Raw genomic sequence first — 23,076 nt, forward strand, 5'->3', positions numbered from 1 at the left:
CTCTCGCTTCCCTCGCTCTGATAACCGAGCTAGAGCTCTGAAAATCGTACCACAGTGAGGAAATTCTCCGCCAGGAATGGAAAATCTGCTATTACATATATCATGTGGAGAATTCCCGATTACTGCTGGTTACAGTTCGGATAGCTTCGTTACTAGTAACTTCCTAATGGATCTCAATATTAATGAACTTCGATATTAACTGGAAACTCGCAGAGTATCGTTTCCTACTATTTACACGCGCACCTGATAGCGAAATGGAATTTCCACGTAGAATTTTTTCGCAAAGCTGTGCGTAGCATTAGGCAAACGAACCGAGGAACAAATTTGAAAAACGACGAAGGAAAATTTTCGAGCATTCAGCTTACCTCGAGGTTGCTAAGGGAACATGGCGGAAGCAACTCTAGGCTGATAGTAGGTATTTTTCTTCGCGGGACGAACTAACAAATTTTCGGAATTCCGGTCCTGGCTCGTAATACTTGGTGCACTCTGGAGCAAAACGCTGCTCCCTCACCCCGTTCGTCGCTTTTTCTTCGACGCGGAACGCCTTTATGGCGGCTACGGCAGCACGATGCCGAGTGTAACAAACTGGAAGAGCGAGGCCGTTCGGCTCAATTATTTTCGACATTTTTCAGCACGCCCCTCTGCACCATTCGCCTTACGTGTTGCTCGCGTGCACCTTTTTCTGCCAGCCACCTTTCCGCGAAATGATCGCGAGTCGCTCGAAAAACCGTTCCTCGACTCGGCCAACCGCGCGATCATCTCGATCATAATGGGCTACCAGATGATAACGAGTCGTTTGTAAGATGGATGCGCTGTTGATCGACTTGCTCAAGATCGAGGATGCTCGATTGTTTTCTAACGGCAGTATTCTCTCGTTGTTAATAAAAAGTTGCATACCTAGCTGCGTGAGAAATGGGGAAGCTAGCTTTTAGGAATTCTCTTGGAAGATATTTTAGGATATTGATAAATGGTAGAAATATTGTAACTGCGATGAAAGATGCCACGAGTTCTCCGAATTAAGGCTATCCTCGTGTCGTCGGTAATGGAATATTTTATATATGTATGGCGAAGTTCAGGTTTTGGGATGTCAACTTTTGAGAACTTTGGCGAAAGAAATTTTAGAATATTTATAAATGCTAAAAATATTGCAATGTCGTAATAACAATAAGAATATTGCAATGAAAAATGAACGATTGTTTTGCAATGAGACTATTTTTGAGTCATTCTGGATAGAATATTATATACATGTATGAAGAATTTCCGTACTCGAGGAAGTTAATTTATATTGTGGGAATTTTCATGGATTAGCTTTCGTTATGTCGATAAATCGTAAGAATATTACAATTGATATAATATAGATGGAAATTTCTCTTGGAAAATTTGGTTCCTACTTGCATTTCCGTCAAGATCGATAGATCGCATTGAAGATTCAATTAATCGGTATGCAAGAAATTGAAACTTTCTGGGACATTCTTTCCACCGGTGGACGGAAGTCGTCGACTAAATATTACCGCAAAATTTCAGCAGTCAATTTCCACCCCGGCTACGCGGAAAGAAATTGCTCAAGTTTGAGCGTTCGCGAGGCGACGACGTTCAAAGTTCGCCAATCTTTCTGCTTTTTTTTTTTCTTTCTTCATAAGACTCGAGTGAAAGTTGCCGAGTGAAATTCCACGGTAACACTTAACCACGCTTCCATTTACAAATTCTGAACATTTCCTAGTCGGCTGTAATTTTTCTTCTCTGCTACCAAAGTGACATACGAGTTAGTTGTCACCTTCATTAAAATCTCGCAACTATTCCTAACGGAAGAATAATGACAGCGTTTCGAATCAATTTTCAGTCTCTCGATTAAAATTTCCATTCCCTACGAGTCATTGTCCGCTCCCACTCGCCTCTATCCCTGTTACCCCCTAAAATATCGCGGTAATATCGCTTGAAATTTCCTGATTCGCTCGTTACAGAATGAAAAAAGCCGGACGAGATCGATAGAGTAGCGGCTGGAAATAGCCGCGATCTCCGATATAAAACCGACGCCGTTCGAACGCGAGCTCGACCAGACGCAATTACTTTAATTAATACAGAAAATAAGCCAGCTACTCACGCGGCAAATAAGGTCGCAAGCAGCAGCTTTTTCCGCGATACCGGCAGCCGCTTGTTTCCAGCGGCGACAGCCGTTCGAGTGTCACGCGAGGCCAGACAGGCTTGGTCGAGCGAAGAACCGAAGCTATTGGCCGAACGAAACGACGTAGGGCCCGAGGCTCGACGTCGAATATCGCACTCGTTAAATTGTCGTGCGACACACGAATGTACACGCTTGATGAAAAACAACGCGTTTCGCCGCGTAACCCGTTTGATTTTCGGCCAACATTTTTGCGAAACGAACGCCACGGCACAGAAAATCAACGTATGTAGATTGACGGGACGAACGAAAATTTTTACCTTACGTTAAGAAGGATATTGGGAATTATTGGAACGGGCACGGTGTTCGAAAGTTTATATTCTCGGAGGAATATCCAATTTACATGGAATATATGATTATCTTGTTGGTACGAATTACTCCTATTTTGCATCATGTTTTATTAATTCACTCAAGACTGATTAGTGAAGTAACGCGTAAAAGTGGAATAATCGTTGAAAAATAGAAGTAAAACGTATTTCCTGTGAAAATAAAAATACACATTACAATAATAGAAACTTTACAGAATCCTGCTCTAAAAATCGTAAAAATATAAAAAAGATTCTTCTCGTTGGAAAAGCAAATATTAGTTTAGTATAATATTATAAATACATCAATACCTCCAAATTTCATAAAATCTCGATGGCAGAAATATATGATGTAACAGCAACGTTAGCAAATAAATCTTTCCTTTATATACGAAATAAATGTTTGGATAAAAAAGATTATATAACACTCTGGTATCTCATACAGCGTGAATCAAACAATGATGGAGAATATGGACCCTTAAATCTGTATTCGATCCCCTAACGAACAACCCTCGTCGAATCAACCCTTGCTATGGACCCACTACGTCATCGAAGATAGCAAGGTAGCACGTCATTAGCGACCAGTAGCAGGAGTATATCACTCGGTGTAGCAAGGCCGGACGAGCAAAATAAATCAAGATTCGTGGCCGCATCTCGAAAATAAGAAAAAATGACTACCTTGTTATCCGTATCGAGCATGGAGATGGCTCGGGAGCGAATAGACTGGCCAGACCTTGACGATGAAGGGAAAGAGAACAAGCCAGAGAAGGGAGAGATACATAGAGCTTTCGCGCAGTCCATTCGCAACGACGCATACACCTACGTATAGGACAAATAACCGTATAAATTTCGCCGCGCGACACGTCCTCTTATATTACATGGAAATGCGCCAGGGGGGTGAATGCTCGCGGAACGACCGACCGTGCTGATTCCTTGCTGCTCGCGTCGATCCTTTCATTGCCACGGGGTTTCCTATCGATTGAAGTGTTCCTTTCTTCGAGAAGCTATTCGTTATTCAGTTGGTTCCGAGATTTCTTCGACTGCGAAAGCTAACAAGGGATGGGAAAGGGTGAATCTGCTTTGAAACGATTTTTACATTTCATTTTCATGGTATCAAATTTTGTTCGTAGTGTCAAGTAAATTCAAATTTGCGACCTGCGCATTCCAACTTAGTCGATTAGTATGTAGATAATAATAAATAGTAATAAATGGAATGGTTAATACTTTCTGTAGTTACCGTGGCTATTTCTGATATGTTCCCAAAATTTGTATGCGCTAATGTCGACGTTACCTCGACAAACAGGAAAGCTTAGTATTTGCGGACAAACTCGTATGGGATTAGAATCGGGAATCGTTCACATCAACTATGATCCTTAAGAAACGCTTCAAGTATAAGAAACACGATTGAATTGAGAAAGATGGAAAAGATTCTTTGGAAATGGGTGAAATGCGAGTTAATGGGACAGGTGGTAATCTTTCGAGAAAAGAGCAAACAGTTCTACGACTGATAATAATTCTTTTAAATCATCCATCGAACAATAGAGAGAATCTCCTTATTCGTTATACGATTTTGATCAATATTATTCAATTCTCTGAAATCATAAAGATAATCGTATTCTATGAAATTGTTAACGATTCTATAGTATCGACGTTATCAAGATAAACCATTCTATTATCATTAACGAAACGATATTCAGTTGGAAGATTCGGCACTCTCAACACCCACTTTTGCGTGCGATTATTAAGCAATGAAAAGGATTAAACGTTGCTGGTTCCCAAATCGCAGATAGCTAGTCTTCAGGGGTGTAATGGCGCGTTCGCAGCGACTATGGCCCGCGTGTAACAACGCCGCGTTATTCGGATAATGAAGATATCGGCTTTGTACCGTTAATATGGATATACCCGAGATATTTGGATAATACAAGTGCCATTGTGATTCGGATACAGAGAGGTAGACCGATACCGAGGGGTGAGCAAACGTAAATTTATGGAGAGGTCGCGCGCGTTGCCTGCTGTTATTCCCGCTACTCGAATATTTTCTTCGATATTAACATCAACGAGTGTGGAACAGACCGCGTAGAACGTGCGGTTTCAAGCAGTCGTGTAATGGAATGGAATAGGAAGTGGCCCGCTGCAGATTATCGTCCGATTCTCGCGTTTCGCTGAGATCACTCTGGCCTTGCTATAACCACCCTCAGTCGGAAAGGTTGTTTTTATTGCTGAACGTTGTAGCGTCTGACTATATCTCGATCAACATTCGAAGTCCAATTGGTAACACGGTTGAAGAATATGCGGGTTGTTTTCGTTAATTAATTTTGTTAGGAGACAAATCGATCCACTTTTGTCAGTTGCTTAATTTCACTGTGTATAATAAGTACGCGGTTGCTATTCAATTGTACAAAAATAAATTACCATTTTCCACGAATTACAACGTGTTATATAAAGGTAGGAAATTGAAGGAAATCACGTTGCAAAACATTTTTTCATCGAGAATCTACCGAAGATTAATAAACCCCTATTGGTACTTACGATATTAATTAATTTTAATTGGTACTTACGATAACTAGTCAACAAGGAAACTAAGACCCAATACGTATATAGATATAAGTGGCAAGAAGAAGTAAGTAACACAGTAAAACCCCTTCGTCTGCAACGCAATGAATTAAAATTCTACAAGCTCCTGCAGAAGCAATTCCACTTGTCGATCAATAACTCATTTCGCAAGGTCCACGTGTCGGCTATCGTTAATTACCAAAAGACGCAGTAACGAGGGATAGTCCGGCGTGCACATCAAAGCACCAGCCAAAAGGCAACGATCGTCGCTTTCGAAACGCTGACCGTAGGTACTCTCGAGGACCTTTGACTTTATTGAAGGAAATAAGAGCCCCCGGTCACGAGTGGTTGTGCAACTAGAGCGGGTGAAAGAGAAAGATAGAGAAAAGGAGAAGGGCAGAGAAGAGGGAGAGGGGCCAAATTTGGCCTGCAATCGGATGCTCGCGGGGGGCGATCCGCACTTGCAGCCTGAGGGGGATGTTGCCAGAGGGGTTGGCAAGGATTCATTCATATAGCGAGACCGTGTCTCATTGTCGGGCCGCCGCGGCGGACAAAGCGAGCGCCGGGGATGTGAAGTGCTGTCAGGAGCAGCGCACTCCATTGCGCGACACAAATGGCAACCAAAAGTGGAACTGACGGAAAACGAGAGCCGGCCAGAAAGGGAAGGAATTATTTTCCCGCGCTTCACGCGCGGGATTTTCACATTTCCGTGGAAAACTTTCCAAAACGAGGAAAACCGACTTGTTCACTTTGAGCTGTGAATTTAGGACTCGTAGCATATTCTAATCGCGCAGTGGCGTCCCATTAATAGACGTGTAAAACCATCGTCGTATAATTAATTAAAATTGATCTTATGGCGATTAAAGCGACGTACAAATAAGAAGGTTTTTTGTCTGAATAGGATCATGCTTTCTTTTCCATTGGTCTAACTAAATGGTGTTTGCGTTTTATTAACGAGGAGATTCATTTTCCTAAGAGACCGTACGGAATCGCTGGTGGATTTTACTGATGTTTAAACATTAGTAGTAAGCCACAAGTAAATATCTACTGTAGTAAGAGATTCTTGAACGACCGATGAAATTTCATCTGGTTCGTTCAACGTTGCATTAGGCTTAATCAAAATCAAATCTGCGTCTTTGGCCTTCGATTGAAATTTTTCGTCCGTCGTGAAACGCTTAATCATAGCGGCGAAGTAAGAACTGGATGGTTGAAATCCTTTGTCAAACGTATCTGGCCCGGAACAGCTCAAACACGTCGTCGTCGGTGCAGTTATGAGCGTAACTCGATGGTCGGAAGGTTAGAAGGGTGAAGGGCCATCGTCGGTGACCGGAGCTCGTCGGGGGCGAAGAATTAAGCGTAACAAGGTTTCGCCGTTATTACGGGTCGGCGATGCACTCGTCGACTTCTGCTCGTTCTCTGGTTCGCGCGAGTCCACGAGAATAATTAGAAAAGTGGAAGGACTACGGTTCGCGGATGTGCGAGCAGCTTTCAGCGGAACCCGTGTAATTGCTGCTCTAAGAACTCGCCTTTATAACGCGTGGCAAGCACGAGAGATAGCTCGATTCAAGCTGACTCGTGGAGATCTATTAACCTATATCTCGCGCTGTTGCCTGGCCATTGTTTGCCTCTGGAACCGGAAGTCGCGACACGCACACCGTTTACCTACCGTGATAAAGGGATTTTGCATATAATAAGGAGCGTGCTGGGAACGATTTAATTATATTTCGCTATCAGAAATTATTTATTTCACTAACGTTAACGATGGGTAATTGGAATGGTGTATATTTTGAAGATAATAAATTCGAAGAATCTAGTTTGTAAGTAGCAAGAAAATATCTTTGCTTGAATTTAACGAAAGAGGGTAAAGTAAATATTATTCAAGCTGCAAGAAATACTAAGTGTAATTAGAATAGTGTCTGCTTTATAAATGGTAAATTCGAGAAATCTGCTTTTTCTTAAAATAATTAACTTTAATTTGAGCAAAGCGAACAAAATAAATACTATTTTATCTTCATGAAACATTGGAAATAATTAAAACGATCCTTATTCTACGGTGTCTATAGTGACTTCATGAAGCGTAATTTGTTTGTTGAGGATTCCAAGAATATTTATTACCTCGAGTCAAGTAAACAGGATAAGGTACATATCAGATCCCGAGGAGGCACTGGCAACTCTCTAGTGACAATTTCATGGAATTTCCATAATAACTTAGGTCCCATTTATTCTCGAGTAATTACGGAAACAGTAATGTAAGAATAACAGCATCGAATGAGCTGGTTGAACGAACAGTTTTTATTTTATCGCTTTGGAGGCATAGTGCTTCCTGTTTCCGATACGATGATTGTTTTTAAATCCTCGGGCGAGAGTATCGGAAAGTAATTATTTTTCCCCATGGAGAAATCACGTTAATGTCGAGCGGGAAGGGTTGAAAAATATCCATGCAACGGGACTGACGTACGCGTGACTCGAATTCCATTTGCCGATCGCTAATACGCACTTGTTGCCCGATATTTTTCAATCAAGTTAATGTAATGGACGCGGTGTCCACCAACTCGCCGCGGCCATCATGGGAATTAATAATGCGGTGGAAATTTGGAACAAACAAATCCATAGTTGGGACGTGGTCCTTCCGCTCGTCATTTTAGACTTCCGCTAAGCGAAAATATTCTCGCAAACTTTGCGAAAATATTTCCACATCGCCGTAATCTCTGTCCCTTAAAAATTCCTTAAAATTTATATCTTTCGTCATTTTTCAAAATATTCGTTTCAAAATTTTTACCGAAGAACGCTGGTAGAACAGAAATTTACCATAGTCACGATTTAACATGAAAATTCTAGAAATTTCAAAAGCTCGACGAAACTTTCGGAACGATAGTTTTTCAATGATCGCACGATTCATATCTCGAAGTGTCTCTCGGTATCCATGGTTTTACGGTATTGTATCGACGTCCATTGGTTCGAAATCATTTACGAAGCGGACATTTCTGATGGAAGGCAAGGAATAGGGTGGATGACGGGCGATTCGTTGCTGAAAACGAATTGTATCATCGAGAAAATCGTTCTGCTCGCTAATGATACTAAATGCTTTCGTTAACGGCCTCCTTTATGACCCTCCATAATACATACCGGTTGATAGAATTTTAGATCGCGACATCCTCCGTAGATCCGCATGACCGTGTGTGTGTATGTGTGTCGTCGATGGTCGATCCGATTAACCGCTCGCTCCGAGAAGATCGATTCCCTCGGTGTACATCGCGAGTTGCTGCTGCTGACGGGTCGGAAGGAATTCGTTCTCCGTGTTGTGATTAAAATATATATAAATAACTTTATTGTTTATAATAAAATGCCCTATCTATTTTACAAATATACAAAACTCTCGCTATGTACATTAAATCTCTCCGTTCGACGAGAAACAAGAGAACGCTCATCGAGGACTGGAGGACACATCTCGTGTTTTACGCTTATATTTATATTTATATTCATATTTATATTTATATATTTATATTTATATTTATATAATCTCTCGCAATCCTTAATAATCGATCATTGGATTAAGTAAACTAGTCGAGTTCGAGTAGAAAGAGAAAAAACTTCGTTGCAATTACGAGTTAATAAAGGGTAGTATTCTCGGTGTATGTACGTGTTACTGTGTGCGTGTGCGTGTATGTGTGTGTGTGTGTGTGTGTGTGTGTATTTTCATTACGCTTCTTCCTTGTTGTTCATCTTCCTCGCCGTCTTCGTTTTATTCATTTCTTTTCTCCTGGTATTTTACGTCTTCTTGCGTTTGATCTTCTTCCATCGTTTACTTTTGTTTCTATATTTCTGTTTTGTTTCTTGTAGTTTCGCGATTTTTTTTTTTTTTTTTTTCGTTCGCCCTAATTTACATTTGCACACTACGAAGCTATCACGAGTCTCAAAAATACGAATAAACCGTTTACTTTAGGTGAAGACACCGTGTTACGGAGTACAATTGCGATAGTAAGAAATACTTCTTGATAATAAGTAGAGAGAAAGGTCGCGGCAGTCGGGAAAACCTGCAACAGAAAAAAAGAAGACGAACGGCCGATTAGATGGCATCGCGCTCCTCTATGTTACTTGTTTTCCTTCGCTTCGCTCCCGTTAGCCAAGCTCGAGAAGAAACCGTGGCTTGAAAGATTGTTGAAGTAATTTGGAGTAACGGTGGCTTTCTCATTGCCTCCGCTCGTCTCCCTTACAATTGAACTTGTTTCGCGTCGCATCCATCAAATGCACCGCCTCGGAAAAGAATCTGGTTACAAATTGAGAAATCCAGTGAAAGAAGAGCACATGCCCGAATTCTATATAAATTTGCCGGAGAACAAGTTTCAAGAGAAATTCTTTCTTTATTTCGCTCTTTCGAATAATAATTAAACAAAATTATTAACCAAACGTTGTGTAATAAATTCATTGTATTACACTTTTTATTAGACTTTATTTTCAACGATCGATTAATTCATTAATTTTTATAACTTCGATGCGTATTTTAAACGTATTTGGAACGTAATTTCAAACGTAAATATAATATTCAATATGTTTAGCGAATAAATAAGAAACACAGAAAATTTTTATTTAATTGAATTCGTCGCCAGTAGCTGCGCGTACATATTTCTTTCCGCTTTTCATCACAGCTCGATAATCGATAAATGAATAATGAAAAATTTTTCCGCTACGTATTTGTTCGCTTTCAATATCAATGAGAGAGAAGAAAAACTGATGCATATTTGGCGTACGCTCTTTTCACTCTGCCCTTTTCACTGTGTTCATCAATTAACAAACACGAATCACTGAGTGAATCAAATTTCTAAAAACAGGCAACAACTTCGTTGGAATATCGGATCTTCTCAAACTGGACCACCGGGGAATTCGTTAAAAGAATAAAAATCTTTTGACGATCGATAATTAAGGAGTTAAACTGGTGCGAAAGTGAAGGCAAATCGAGAATTCCATCTACTCGCGAACGTATCCAAGATGGAATAAAAGAGGGAAATAATTACTCACCTTGTCCACTGCGATTTCCAATTACTTCATACGTAATGCGAATCGATAATACTTCTGGCAACAGTTCACATCTGAAACAGAAAAAGAGAGAAGCGTTCTGTTACACTGCCTATAAATCACGTCAGCGTCGACGACGCTCTCGACGCCGAGACAAATTCCCCGGCGAACGTATTTTCAGGAAATAAAACGCGGAACGCCGGTGGTCAACTGAGAGACACGACGATTTGTACGTGTACCACGAGCTCCGTATGCACTCGATTGTTTCTTCGACCGTCGAGGATGTAACAGGCGTTCAAAAAGGAATCACGTTCCAGTGGAATTACATTTTTCACGATTTACCGAAGCCATTGTAACTTTCAACAGCGCCATTAACTCTGAGTTTTCTATTAAACTTATTGTAAAATATCGAGGGAAATTAGCAACGTGTTTTCCTTTGCTAACGAACGCGCATTCATGCGTTCTGAATGGGAAAAGGTACAATGGACCATACGCGGCAACGAGAAAGCGATTAATCTGCGTTTTTACAAAATCACCGATGATCTCGCGCACGAGCGCCAGTGTAATGAAAATTTTCAAATTAATTGCTTTATAAGATCCGATAAAATCCAGCCCGTTGTTAGCGAGAAAAGTAAACAGACCGTTTTGCCAATCGTATACAATACTTTAAGCCTCGCAATTTCGATTTCAACGTCGGCTCGTTCGTTCAGAATTCTGAATGGCGGGATTAAGTGACCAGCCCGATCGTTTCAAGTTTCATTTCGTGCGACAGCTTTTCGAAGCCGTGATGTAAATAATGAAAATTGTAAACGGCGGCCGTGGCGCGCGTTTCAGCTGCGGAAATATCTCTGTAAACCCGGTCGTAACGTGTCTCGTATGTAATGTTTTCAGTACGTGTACCACCCTATATCATCGAGACGCAGTGGAAACAATTTTCGAAAATTCTAAGCCGGATTTTAACTCGAACAACGTTGATTTATACAAGTGGGAGAACAGCTTAAAGACCTCTTATCTCTTCTCCGTTAAAGCATACAGTCATTATTACCAATAATTCCATCTAAAGCAGCGAGTAAACTCTCAACGAAGCAACTATCGTACGAAGTATCGAGAGCAGATAAAAACGAGAACGAAGAGGTAGAAGCCGTCGACCAAAAAGGAACAGCTGAACGACTCACGAGACTGCGAAGAAGGGGAAGTCAGCGAGACTTTGTCCTCTTCGTGGCTCGATAGAGACTGCGATTTAATTGAACCGGCTCGGAAAATTAATAATGGCCCGAGCAAAGCTCGCATCCCTTTTGTTTCCCGTGTCCGCGTGGAAAAAGCGGCCGTTTGTAAAATTATTCCAATAAACGGGGATCAGCAGGATTTTCGCTACGGCACGAGGAGTGAGCGCAATTACATTCATACGAGGAAGTGACGCGAATGCGATCGAGAGGCGTCGAACAAAAAATTGAAGGATGGTCAGGAAAAAGTATCAAATTGTAATAAAGAAGTGTGATTGGTGACAAGCGAGCTCTCTATGGAGCTCGTATCTATATACGTCTGAAATGTCCAGAAAATGAGTCGTCCGTTATTATTTCGTCGTGGAACGGCGCATTGATCGCCGAGCATCTCGACGTTATTTAAATTATGATAAAGAAATATAGACAATGGTAGACGCGTACTGTGTAAGCTAAACAACGAGAAAAATAGGTTGCTCGTAATTATATCAACGTGGAACCGAGCGACGAGCGTCGAGCGTTCCAACAATGGCCGATATGCAATTTCAGTGACGACAACGCGTCGACTTGTTGGCATTATGAATGTTCACGGGACCAAGTGGCTGCGATTGCCTGCCTATTATATTAACAATTAGGCAAATCGCGGGCTACAATGATTAATTGCTGGCCGTGTGCACAGGCGAATAAGAGTGGATCGATGATGAGAATTTTCACGAAGGAAAATACGTCGGGCCTTGGAACATACGAGCAGAAATCTGGAGTAATATATAAATATCAAGATACTATTATTCGACTGTTTCGTAGAATTATTATTCATCTAGAGCTTCCATTTGTCACCGAAACTCCGCAGATTCGCGATTTATCCACTGCTATTCAGTCGTTTCTAATAGATCATTTCGTTTCGTTTCAGTGATATACTACCGTTATTTTTGTTAGAATGATATATGATAGTGATTTTTATGGTGATACATTGTTTTTGATAGTGATTTTTACGGTGATATAATACACTTCAAAGCTGTAACACATTCGCCTCGTAATTCTGACTTTTAGATCGAAATTCATCGATTTTCGAAATTCGTCTGTATTAATGAAATAATCAATAAATCGAGCGAGGATAGAGGTTTCGATCTGATTCGCTAATATCGCATCCGTGGCTGCCATAGCTGACCGAAACGGCACGCGAAGTAATGCAATCGGTGGAAATTCGATTTGGTGTCGAAAACATCGGATTCACGGTGCGGTGAACGGGTAGATGCACGGCTCTCGGAACTTCCATCTGACCGGTGATTTCTCGTTTTCGCCATCCAACTTCCGCCGCGACTTCGCGTACTGGGTCACGTTCCCATATGCACGTCGATGACACGACGAAAAGTAGTTTAAAGGCGACCGAGGCAGGTAACGAGATGAAAATCTGCGTTCGACGAATGGAACACAATGTTTGACACGCGAAACGCAGCTTGGTTCTTCGAGAGTGATGATTTTTATTTTCGAAGCTTACGTTATGCGAAGTAAAAGCGACAGCGATACTCTTTGCGATACTGTGCTTAGATTCTAGCGAATTATTTTTGCAATTTTAGAATTCGCCTGAGGATAAATATTTCGCTCTTAAGCAAATAAATTTGTTCCTCAAAAGAAGCCGAACGTACTTGGTCGTGAAAAATTTGTAATTTCTAGGTTGAATTTAAAGAGTTAGTAAAAGCAAAGTAAAATTACGTTGTCGATTATTCTTACAATATATTCTTCGCGTTAAACTAAGGGATGCATTAAAAAACAATTATTAGAAAAATAACCTATTATCCCGATATCATGGAGAAAACCTGTGTCTGCAGGATAAATTGCGTGGGTGTGACAATTTATCGCATCCGATCTATTGAAATTTTTAATCGCTTCCCCGTTTCAATTTCATTCAGTCTATACCAGATAAAGTCATCTTAACGTTCTGGTAATTATATTTAAAGCCATATCGTCTTTTCGATCGTAAAACGATCTCTATCTGGCGTTAAATGGGTGCTGACATCGGTACCTCGTAACCATACACCGCACCGGTGATCATTTTTCGAATCGGTAAAGGAATTCTCGCGTGTGCGTTCGCAGCTAACGAAGCGATATTAATAACGTGAAAGGCGGCAAGAGCAACGAGACCGGACGCAAAGTAATTTACACGATCGAATTAATCTCCTCTGCATCGTCTCTCTGTGGTTCTTTCCTCTTTTTTCGCTACCCGCGACGCTGTCGCGGCGAGCCGCGCGCTGGTCTGGTTGAAAATTCAGGCCAAGAAAGCCAGCGGACTGGCAAGAAGGCCCGGTGTTTGCGCCGGAAAGAAAGTAATATCATTCAAAAGCACCGGAAGTTATTCCCGGATGCGAAAGTTTCCCCATTTTACATTACAGGGAATGGACCGCGGGAGACGTTAGTCGCGGGGAAAACTTCATCTCCGCGATAACTTTTCCAATTATTATCAGATGGCAAATGGACAGTCTTTGTGTTTCTCGCGGCCAGCCTCCTGGTCGCCGGCCGCCGGAAGTTCAAGAAGTCTCGAGGAGGGGGGACTCCGGTCGAGCTGCACAATACCGCTGGTGATAAACCTACCGGTGGAAAATCTATTTTTGACCGAACGCTCCGTGTTTTCCAACCACTTGCGCGCACTCTCGGCGGACAAGGATTTCCACCGAAGCGTCGAGTGGACGCAAGTGTCCAAGTACACGATGGACGCGTGCTCCGATTCTTTTCCGATCGAACAATCGCATTATTTTCTTGTCTCTATATAGACGAACAAAATCTATCCTTCAGACAAGCCTTCGAAGAAGGAAGGTGCATTTTGAATGATTAATCGCCAACGACGGTCGAGGTTCGCTTTTGAACAAGTTGCTTAATAAATAAGTATACGTATGGCGTGTACGACGGAGGAACAGGGTGTGGTATATCCGCGAAAAAAGAAGAACCATCAACGTATCGTCGATCTTCATATTTATCTCGCGTTAATCACGACGATCCGTTAACAGAGGCGAGGTAAGATAATCGAGATATACGGCTAGGTAGCTAAATAAATGGCACGAGAAACATTAATTTCATCGGTGAGGTGTTCGTAATCGGGCTGGTCTGCTGAATTAAAAGTAGATTAAGATATTAAGTGGATCTAGAGTGAGTGTACTATACTGGCTGACGGCCGAGACGGACACACTCCATTGTCCTGCAGAGAGAAATAATGAAACGTGGCTGAAACGATCTTGGAATACCACCCTCTCTCCTCTATGGAAATAGAAGTCCTTCCGTGTTTACAAACAAGTGGAACTGGTTCTGAAGGGAGAGACTGTACGAGTGGACACGCCCTGCCCTATGGCTCTCGAGCGTGTGAAAGAGCCTCCACCGACGAGATGAACAAAGAGCCACTGTCCTTTGTCTCAACCGTTCACGACACGGTGGATATAACGCGGGCGTGTTAATTAAAGCCGATAGCCAGCCAGGCCGCTACCAGTGTGTCGCTGTACTATGGATAATCGCGCGTTTAAAAAAAAAAAAAGAAAAAAAAAAGAAAAAAGCAAAAGAAAGGAAAGGACCGCGTGGAAAAAGGAAGAAGCGTCGAAGAAGGAAATAAAGCGAGAAAGGAGGACGTACAGAGGGTAAAGAAAAGGAGAAAAAAATCGAGGAGAAGAGAGATGAAGCGGAGAAATAGAGAGGACGAGAAAGAGAAGGAAACTGGTCGGGATTTATTCGCGATTAAAAGGACGTAGAGAGGCCATGTCCGAGGCAATGTGCGCCTCTAATAATGCGCCGCTGCCCGTTAATTAATATCCCGTATAATAACGACATTCCGATTGCATTCCGGTTTGTATTACTTTTATTATCACAATGACCGGCAATTAAGACATCGCGGGCCACAGGCCGCGCTTCGTCGGCCATTATTAACCGCCATTAGCCCGTGTCCCGATCGTCGTTAACGCGCTGTGAAATTGAAATCCTCCATTGTTCCCATGTTTATTAACATTCCATGCGACCTAACGCAACGCTTGCCCCGCGTTACACGTTACCATAAACGAAGAACGAGATGGGGTGGGTGCTCGTTTTAAACGACAACGAGGGATGTTTGTCTGACTGTCTAATAAGACCTTCTCGATAATTCCGATGCATTATTCTTCCTTCTTTCGTGGATTTTCCTGTACGTACGTACACATGCGCAAATTGTACGTATCCAATGAAGCTTCGCGTCCAATATTCAGAGTGCGGCTGAAATTTCCTTCTAGACGGAATTCCAAGGAATGGGAGACACAGTATGGCAGAGACAGACAGGGAGAGAAAAGAGTAAAGGACGAGCATCGAGCGAAACTTTCCTCGGCCGAACACACTCTCCCCACTTTCTATCTGTACTTCATGCTCGGTTCATTAAAATTGAAGGTTCCTCGTCGGTGCCGTTGCCAAGTCGAAAGTCTGCAGAAACTTCCCCGATGTATCTCTCCGCCCCACCATCCTTCCTTCCGCTTCCTTCCTCCTTCTCTCTATCTTCCTCTCTCCTCCACGACGACCCTTCCTGAGTTCTCATCCAGCCATCAGCGACGACAGTGACAAAACGTGACGCGGTCCCCGCTATTTCGTTACGTGCATTCGAGTGACGCGGTGTTGTCGCGGGTACCCGTGCAAATGCGAATTGCCCTCCCTCGTTGGTCCCTTCCACCTCGCCACGCGGAAAACACAAGCTTCCGTGCGGCCTGAAGCGAGAGCCAACCTTTCAAAACTTTCCGCCGGAGGGGTTGTTCCAACTGCCCTCTCGATATTCGGCCAACATGTAAATTCACCGTGTTTCTTCCGTCCCATTCTCTCACCCGTACCAGTCTTCCTTTTCTTTTTTACCGTTTTTTGGTACGCTCGAACGGTTTGCACGAGAGACTCGTACCAACAACAACCGACATCGCGTCGAATAACGTCGCGAAACTTGGCAAACTTTTCGCTGGTAACAGGGATTCTCGTCGGCCGTTAAGAAAACGATTTCGGATACGCTGCGGACGCTACTGCAAACGATCGACCGGGAAGAACTCCAAGTGAAGGTGGGATTTTTTCCAAACCGCCACCGAAAAATGGTCCGACTGGACCTTTTGCATGTGCGAAGGTAGTCTTTGTAAGGTTCGGTAGTTTCGAGTGATCGGCTCAGGGGAGGGAAGAACCTATCGTAGTTTAGATAGCTCGGAGTCGTTAAAACAGTCGAGATAAAGGTAAGACCATGGAATCTGGATCCGAGCTAGAAAGTAGGTAGATAGCCATTTGGCGTTATTAGACCCGGAAAGAGGAGAGTCTGGGAACGGGGACTGGTCGGAGTTCAATTAGTTAGAGCAATCGAGGCAAAGAGTAGATTCGAGCCTCGATCCGGTGACCACCGATCGAACGATTCTTCCTCCTGCCAGGGATCTCGTTCTTCACACTCCTTTCTCTGTGATTCTAAAAATTCGGACCAAGTATTTAACTTCGTCTCTCGGTAAACTACTGCAGAATTGCAAAAAGAAACGAACGGGATCCTACGTAACGACTTTCACAGAAGTCAACTAACTAACCGGTCGAACCACGAAATTAGAGATCCAAATAAAAAAGATCGAGTATCTCTAATCGAGTTGTCCCGTGGAAAAAGTTCCATTTTCCCTGGACAAGACTGGTAGAAATTGGTAACGACCTAGTGGATGATCGATCGATCGTCGAGGAAACGCGGGGAAATCATCGGGGATAGGCAGTGAACGCGCGGTTTTTGGCCGTGCTAAAAGAATCAGCGGCGAACGGTACGCGACACAGAGGCGGATAAAAATCTAGTTTCGCGTTGCGGGCGATCGAAATCGAATGAGAGAACGAGGAAGGATGGGTGGAGTGGCGGGATGGGGTACGCGGAGGCGATCGGGAAAAGCGTCATTCAAATTTCGGCTCGTTGGACGCGCGGCGCGGCTTCTGAAGCGGAATGACACGGCGGAATGACGACGCCGCAATGGCTCGTTTTTTTTCCGCTTCCAGCTGGCTCTGAATGCGAATCGAATCTATCCGGTCGAAAGGCGACCGACCACGTTCGATAACGAGCTACGGCTTGAAAAATGCCCGACCAGAGGATGTGGCATAGTCCTCTTCTCGTCTACCACTTTACACTCTAACACGCCGGCGCGCGTTAATTTTTCTTCCGTACTCGAATACGACTTGATTTCCTTTCGAATACATCGCCACGGGAAAGATAGGACGATTAAACGATATTTGGTTGTGATCCAGTTTTCCATTGGAATTTTAAGCATTTCACTTTCAGCGAACGTGGATCGTGAATTGAGGAATATGATGTATAGATGGACGTATGAACTTGTACGTTTGTATTTGATATACGAGATTTTTGACAAGATAATAATACTCGTTAATAATGTACGTGCTGTACGTTTCACACGAAAGTAGTTTCAACGCTAAACTGAGTGTCACAGGGATCCTTGGAGACGAATTCGGAATCAACGATTTAGAAAATAATCTCTTTGTCGTGAAAATTCTCTGCATTTTTGGTATTAAAGGCAAGATACATGAACTCATTATAGGAAGCGAATACTTTGTTGGTATTAATTGAAATTTCCTTTAACAAGAAAGTTAGGTGAATTAAAAACGACGGGAGATAAGAAATGCTCAATTACATAATAATAAAATCGATGTGCACTCACATTAACATAAGAGCGACAGGTTAAGCGTTAAGTATGCTTTAGTTTACTGTAATTCCAGAGTAACGAAAGAGTATCATCGACGTGCAAAATAAATCTCCAGCGAACAAAGCACCGAAATACGTGCGAACGTCGAAACGGAGGTATTCCCTTGACCGAAACGAAAGAATCGACCAGTTACACGGTTATTTTGGTGCTGTTCCACGAGAGAGCACGTTGCACTCGACACGACCCGTTAATTCCCCGTTTTGCAGCGACGACGGCTCGATTTCCTTTCGGCTAGACGAGCGAGACGAAAAAAAGAGAGCAACGAGTATCGTATATCCGCGAAACGTACGGGATCGCGATGTAACGAGCGGAGGGAAGATTTTTCTCTTCCCTCTGGTGCCCCTTTACCAGCGACGAACGAAACAAAATGGCAGGCAGAATTATTCGGAATCGATGGTCGTGGCACCGAATCGTCAACGTCCAGTTTAATACGTCCGCGTGTCCCCGACTCCGACCTCACGGAATTTCTATTTGTAATTGCGCGAAAAGAGTGCAAATGCCGGGACCAGGGCAAAAAGTAGAAAGGACGGAAATAAAACAAGCAAATAGGGAGGGAAAATAGGGAGAAAAAAAGAAAATGGGAAGGTTGAACGCATACGTGGTCATGGAAATTTCGCTTGGGGCCAAGTGAAATGACGCATAGGAATGACGATTCGCAACCCTCGTTCCCTCCGTCCTTTCGATTCGACTATTTTCGACGATCCCATGCCGTGGACCGCGGTCTCTCTGTTCGACCGAACACAGTGTAAGAGCACTTTTCATGCTAACGAATGCACCGTTTTCGATTTGTCGTCCGGTTATACGTATGTCCTCTCGTGGTCTGCTTCGATTTTCGTTTTTCTTCGGGACGTCTGCAACCGGCTATTTTCTTTTGTCTTCTTTTTTTTCTGTTTCGACTATAATCTGCCTACGCAGAGAAACGCGGTTCGTTTATACTGGGAATCGAAACAACGAACCAAATCCCAGGGCACTCTTGTTATTTGCATTCCGCGTGCAGTCTGCCTTCTTTTTTCTTTTTTTTTTTTTTTTTTATTTTTTTAAATCGTGCATCGATGTTCTATCGGAATTTTCGGTTACATTTCGAATGCGAGTTCAAATGTAGATTACGCGCGCGTAATTAGCACGCAAAACGTACGTGCAATCTGTTTCGACGTCGATTGGGGACGGATATTGAAACTGGAACAGCCATGATTCGAGTTTCTTCTAATGTTGCTATTGCCGGTAATTGCGGTAGTAGTCCCGTCGTAAGTTCCCATTCCCTTTGGTAATGGTAATAAGTTCCTGTGTGTTATCTGCTAATGCGAATTCCGAATCAGAGTGCACGGTGTTTTAGTAATGTTGCGATCAGGATCCTGTCGTGTAATTAACGTAAGCGTGTCAAATTCGAAGAACGCTTATATCACTCCGCTCGATCATTTAATATAATATATTCGGTAGATAATACGAAGATCGCAGGAGGAAAACAGTAGTAAGTACATTTCTGTTGGTCTTCCAATCTTGATGTTGATTGAGGATTAAACAGAAAAATTCTAATACGACATAATTGAAAATGAAAACTTGCAGGCTCGAAGATGTATAAGTCTTGAAAATGGCTGATAGCTCGATAGAGTTTTACTGAAGTTAAAGATATAAACGTCAAAACAAGTAACATTTTAATATAATTTCAATGTGCTGATATGACGGACGAATGATATGTTGAAAATGTTGAAGAGACAGAAAAAACTCATGTTCACTTCCAAAATATACGAACAATACTAGTAATTTGGAAATGATCGACAATGTACATAGCCGTAAAAAAGTAGGAAACGTGACTTATCGTCCCTTATAGTCTGCGTATCTTTTCAATATCAAATATACAATAGAAAAAGGAAATATGATAAAAGTTACACGTAAAAGCGTGTAAGAAAAAATACCGAAATATTTTTATCTGAGCTGTTGAAATATTGAAGCGGTCCTTCCGCTTTCGAAAAAGGGGAAAAAATAGAGGAAAAGATGGGAACACGATTTTTCCCATTGGCCACGGAACAGTAGCACCGATAACGATCGACCAATATCGGTAAATTCGTGCAAAATTTTTCTTATCGTGACCGGCCATCTGTGCGGACCTTTGCGCGCCAATTTCGACGACGACCAGAAGGGTGAAAAAAACGAGCCCTATCTCGGTCGTTCGTGTACGAAACGTTTGTATCGCCGAGGCGTTCGCCACCCACGATCCTCGTATTCTTTCTGAAAACTGGAACGAGTATGAATTTCGCATACTGTGCCGCACACGAAGCTGACGTTTTCGCGTGCGCTGACATAAAAGTGGCGATATAAAGTCGGCTGCTTTCCTCGAACCTGTGCTCCACTGTTTCTAACGCGAAATGGTCGACTGCGGAAGACTCCGAATGGTTCGTTGAACAACAGGGATCTGCGTGCAATTGCCTTTCGTGTCACTACGTAGCCTAGAAACTCCCTCCGACGAAACAACCAACGATAGATGTACGAAATGGTCGATATGGTTCCTTCGTTATAGAGAAGCCCGCTCGTTTTGAATAATTTTCTCCTCTCGTTTAATATTCGAATGAAAATTAACGAAACAGACTGATCCATGTCTTTATTGGTGTTCTTCGTTAGCGAGAATATCAATTGAAGATAATTGACTGAATTTCTCGCCTTTGAGTTTCATTCTTTTGGCATTATTGGTATAAAGATTTTGTCTTTTAGAACTGGTGTCTCACGTTTTTGATAATTAACGAGGACAGGTTTGGTGTATTTTTAAAAATGCTAATATTTATAATATACAATGATGGAAACAGTTAGAGCATCGTTGCTACGAATGGTTTCATTGCTTTAGTCGAGGCAACGAAAATGGAAAAACTTTAGACTACAAATATACACGGCCTGTTCGAAAAATAACTTTTTATCTTTTTAAAGATAACAAATCAGAGGCATCGTGTAGAGAAAAAAGATTTTATGTTATTCAAAACACGTTCCTCCTATGGCGATACAAGGATTTTTACGCTCAACTAATGTGTTACATAACTGTTACACGTGTTTCTATGGAATTCCTTTGAAAATGCTCGTCACAGCCTTCCAGATATCGCGAATGTTGTTATAACATTTTCCCTTCCTTGTTATTTGACGCATTGGAGACAAAACGTAATTGCGCTGTGCTAAATCTGGCGAACAGGGTGCTGCGACATTTTAATTTGTTTGTTCGGAAGAAAAGCAGTTACAGCGGGCGCACGATGAATCGGCGCATTGTCACGCAACAGAATCAAATTTCCCGACGCGTGAACGAACTTTACTTTGATGTTGATTATTGTAATACTGTTTCCAACGACGTAAGCGCCGTACAAATTTAATATAGTGACAATGAGAGGCGTATTTCTACGTGACAACGTCGCCACTGGCTTTTCCTAGTCTTAAGAAGTTCGGTTATTTTCGCCACACTGTATACGTAGTTGTTCCCCCTACGTCAATTGCAAGATAAAAGCGTATAGAAATTGTACACCGCGCACGAGAAACTTTTAATCGAATTTCATAAAACGATATCTTCATTCATGAAGAATGTTGGTTCCTGTTCGGTACACGTAGTTTGCATTTCGGACTTTGTAGCTAAATACAAAATGACCTGTCAACGACTTGGGTTAGCCGATTAAAGTAGTCACTCCAAACTGCACTGAAACTAGAGTTACGTCTAGGCTAAGTGTAGACCAGATCCGAGTTAGCCTATGATAAACTGGATTAGATCCACACGGGGCTTGTACACCTCTGAATTATGCTCCAGCTAAGTCCAACTAGCATTACGTACATCCTAGATCCAGTCTTACTCTAAGACGGAATTGCATCAAGTCCATCCGATATCTGACTTAAATCTGATCGTTGAATTCTCCTCATATAATATATATATAGAAAGAGAGATAGTACTCTACGGCCTACACGATCACTGTCATTCGTAACGAAAATACGACTGGAGGGATCAGCGGTATATTAATCTAGCTCCAAAGGGCTGAGAAGGGGGATCTTTTACAGAGATCTTTGAAAAATAAAGGTCCATCCATCGCGATGGCTTTGCGCCTTTTTACGCGGTCTGGGCCGTCACGCGCGCTCGCTGCTTCCGGTCACAGGCAGTGAAATCACATCAGTGAATCGACCGGACGTGAACGTATGACGGAGAGAAAGAATGGGATAGAGAAGAGTGTAGGATGGCATCGTTTCGCCGCGGTCCCACAAATTTCGGTTTTCCCGTGGAATCCGATTGACATGACGCACCACCGACGCTCTTCTCTCGTTTCCTACTTTCCGATTCGTCGTTCACCGTGATCCTGATATGAATTGAGCTATCCGACACGACACAATGTAAGAGTCCTTTCCCTCGTGTGAACGAGCCACGGATTTATCGTGCAGACCGACGGTGACGATCATAGGTACGGCGGTCTCGTTCCACGAAAGTACGATGGATGGATATCCCTCTTTTATATTTTCGTGGCCGGTCGTTTGTTCGCGACACGAGCTCGCGCTTCGTCGCGTTGCGATTCTGCTTTTTATCGGGCTAAGTGCCATGATCCGGAATAGGATTTATATCGTTCTCTCGAAACGTATGTTTAATACATGATTCTTGAAGATCAGAATGATTAAAATTCCTGTTTAGTTTACAATATCGAACTTGGAGGAGTTACTTGGAGGAAGAGTGGAAAAAATAAAACGATGGTTAGAATAAATTGCGTATTACATTGTATTATTTATCGGCTAAACTTTGTCTTCTTTAACGTTAGCTATTTACGAAATAAAGACAAATTTCATAGTAATTCAGTTATTTGACTAGAAAATATGCTCGATACTTGTACATTGGCACATAATCTTTATTTTCCAATTCTTTTTCACAGGTGTGCGTTTTAGTTTCATTTCCGTAGTATCAAACTTTTAGATACGACGCGATGAAATAACGCAAAACCGAGATTCAGAAAATTGGAATATCAGGAGGACGATTGTGATTCGCCACTGTAATTCAGAAATACCGTTGGGTTTCTGAACTGGCGATCGACATTGCGATCGAGTCGCCCGAAAAAGAGAGGTAGAATCATCGATGAACAGGGCCACGTAAAATTTATCTAACG

The 23,076-nt window shown here is 42.4% G+C and overlaps 1 protein-coding gene across 1 annotated transcript in view; it reads right to left on the reverse strand.

Moving 5' to 3' along the window:
• Positions 1-8,336: 8,336 nt before the first annotated feature.
• Positions 8,337-23,076, reverse strand: part of LOC126928908 (toll-like receptor 6) — a 47,211-nt gene continuing 32,471 nt past the window's right edge. The window contains exons 2-3 of the transcript XR_007717010.1: positions 10,054-10,124; positions 8,337-9,071 (exon numbers count right to left, since the gene is read on the reverse strand). The gene's annotated coding sequence lies outside the window, so the exon portion shown is untranslated. The remainder of the gene's footprint in view (positions 9,072-10,053; positions 10,125-23,076) is intronic.

Source organism: Bombus affinis, chromosome 2 (genome assembly GCF_024516045.1).
Source record: "Bombus affinis isolate iyBomAffi1 chromosome 2, iyBomAffi1.2, whole genome shotgun sequence".
Classification (NCBI taxonomy): Eukaryota; Metazoa; Arthropoda; class Insecta; order Hymenoptera; family Apidae; genus Bombus; species Bombus affinis.